At 34.7% G+C, this 2,433-nt stretch overlaps 1 non-coding gene across 1 annotated transcript; it reads left to right on the forward strand.

Moving 5' to 3' along the window:
• The first annotated feature begins 796 nt into the window (after positions 1 to 796).
• Positions 797 to 897, forward strand: LOC124099138 (small nucleolar RNA U13). The gene has a single exon (XR_006853832.1). It is a non-coding gene; the product is annotated as a small nucleolar RNA U13 (small nucleolar RNA).
• The last annotated feature ends 1,536 nt before the right edge of the window (positions 898 to 2,433 follow it).

Consider the following 2,433-nt stretch of genomic DNA (forward strand, 5'->3'; position numbering starts at 1 on the left):
GTGAGGTGTGCTTTTAGGAGACAACGCACAATCGGGTCTCACTTTTTAATCCAATCGTTCCTTCTACGTCATCTAATTAGAGAATTAAAACCATTAACATTCAGTGTTTTTGTTAAGAGATAACGTATTTTTTTCTGTTATTTTGTTTTATTGCTAATATTGGAATCATACCTGATTCTTATTTGCTGATATGTTCTTTTAATTAAATGTATTCTTTCCCTGCTTTCTTGATTTATTTTTACCTTCCTCTTTTGTACCTAGTGTTCCTATAAAAATTTGATGCAATGTTGACTTAGTGGTGATAAAATCCTTGAGTTTCTGCTCATCTTGGAAGCTTTTCGTTTTGTCTTCAATGATGAAGGGCAGCTTGGTTGGATATAGTAATCTGGCTTGACAGTTCTTCTCTGCATCCTCCCTAACCCTCCTGGCTTTCAAGGTTCTGCTGAGAAATCTGCTGTTCTGATGGGTTTGCCTTATAAGTCAACTCAGTTCTTGTCTCATGCAGCTTTTAAAATTCTGTCTTTGCTCTGAAGTTGTGGCATTTTAACCATAATATGTTGTTTTCTGGTCCCCTCTGTATGGAGATCTCAACGCCTTCATTATCTGTATGACCATCTCTTCCTCAAGATGAGGGGAATTTCCTGCTATTATTTAACTGAATAAGCTTTCTGTGTCATTAGTCAGTATCTCCTTTCCTTCCTCAAGACCTGTGATTCTTCATTCAACCTTATAATGTCGTCCCAGAACTCCTGTGTATCCTGTTCCTAGTTTTAAATTTTTTTAAATTTCTGTTGAGACCCTTTAATTCATAAGCATGATGACAGGGTGTTCACACTATCGTGGGAGATGTGCCTCCTCTAAACCTTGTTACGACATCGGCACATTACCTGTCTGACGTGAAAAAAAAATCTGCTGAGTGTTCTAGTTCATGTACTTTATCTTAAGATCCTGATAATATTTCTTCTGCTTGATCTATTCTATTGTTGAGACTCTCCACTGAGTTTTCTGATTAATTGAGTTTTTCATTTCCAGGATTTCTGCTTGCTTCTTTTTCAAGGTTACTATCTCTTCATTGAAATGTCTTTTCATATCCTATATTTTCTCTCTTAGTTTGTTCTATACACCTTTTAATTCATTAATCATTTTGATAATCATCTTTTAGAATTACTTTTTTTCTGATGTTTCCTCCATTTCAATATCATAGATTCAGTTATTGGAAGCTTAGGACAATTGGAACGTATCTTATTCTCTTGTTTTCTCATGTTTCTTATATTTCTTTTTCTTATTCTCTTTTTAAGAATAATTGTCATTGTTATTTTAAATGCATCTCAGGTAAGAAAAAAATAAATCTACTAAATCTTGCCAAAACCATACCCAGAAGGTTCTACTATGAAGATTTTTAGGTAAATGCCAAAGTCAACAGAGTATCGTAGGTTGGAGTGACATTGCTGCATTTTTTATTATCTCATTATGAGCGTACATATTTTTTTTCTTAAATTTTTATTAATTTAATATACCTCAGATAAGGTGTTAAATTCCAGGATATACAAAGAATTCAAAAAGCTTAACCTCCCAATAACCCAATTAATAAAAGGGAAAAGGAACTAAACAGACACATCTCAAAAGAAGAAATACAAACGGCCAACAAATGTATGAAAAAATGTTCAACATTTCTAGTAATTAGGGAAATGCAAATTTAAAACAACACTGAGATTTCAAATCACTCCAGTCAGAATGGCAACCATCAAGAATATAAATAACAATACATGTTTGTTTTTATTTTAATTTGTTCTAATTAGTTATACATGACAGTAGGATGCATTTTGACACATTGTACTCAAATGGAGCGCAGCTTCTCATTCCTCTGGCTGTACATGGTGCAGAGTCACACTAGTGGTATGATCATACATGTATATAGGATAATAATGTCTGTGTCATTTTACCGTCCTTCCCACCCCCACAACCCCACCCCTCCCCTCACTCCCCTCTACACAAACCAAAGTTTCTTCATTCTTCCCTATCTCCCTGCCTCACTATACACATCAGCATCTGCTTATCAGAGAAAACATTCAGCCTTTGATTTTGGGCCACTGACTTATTTCATTGAGCACAATATTCTCTAGTTCCATTTATTTACCTGAAAAATGCCATAATTTTATTCTTCTTTAAGGCTGAGTAATATTCCATTGTGTATATGTACCACATTTTCTTAAAATCAGCATACTACAGTGACACAGCCACATCAATGTTATAGCAGCTCGATTCACAATAGCTAAACTGTGGGACCAACTTAGATGCCTTTCAACGGATGCATGGATAAAGAAAATGTTTCTTGTGTTTCTGTGTTGAGATTTGCACATTTGCTAGGAAGGTCAGCTCTTTGAAGCACTGTTATATGGGACTCATTTTGGTGAGATACTTTATCTTTACCAT

This window comes from Marmota monax, unplaced genomic scaffold (genome assembly GCF_021218885.2).
Source record: "Marmota monax isolate L192 unplaced genomic scaffold, Marmota_monax_Labrador192_F-V1.1 WCK01_AAM20220418_F8-fsc00217, whole genome shotgun sequence".
Classification (NCBI taxonomy): Eukaryota; Metazoa; Chordata; class Mammalia; order Rodentia; family Sciuridae; genus Marmota; species Marmota monax.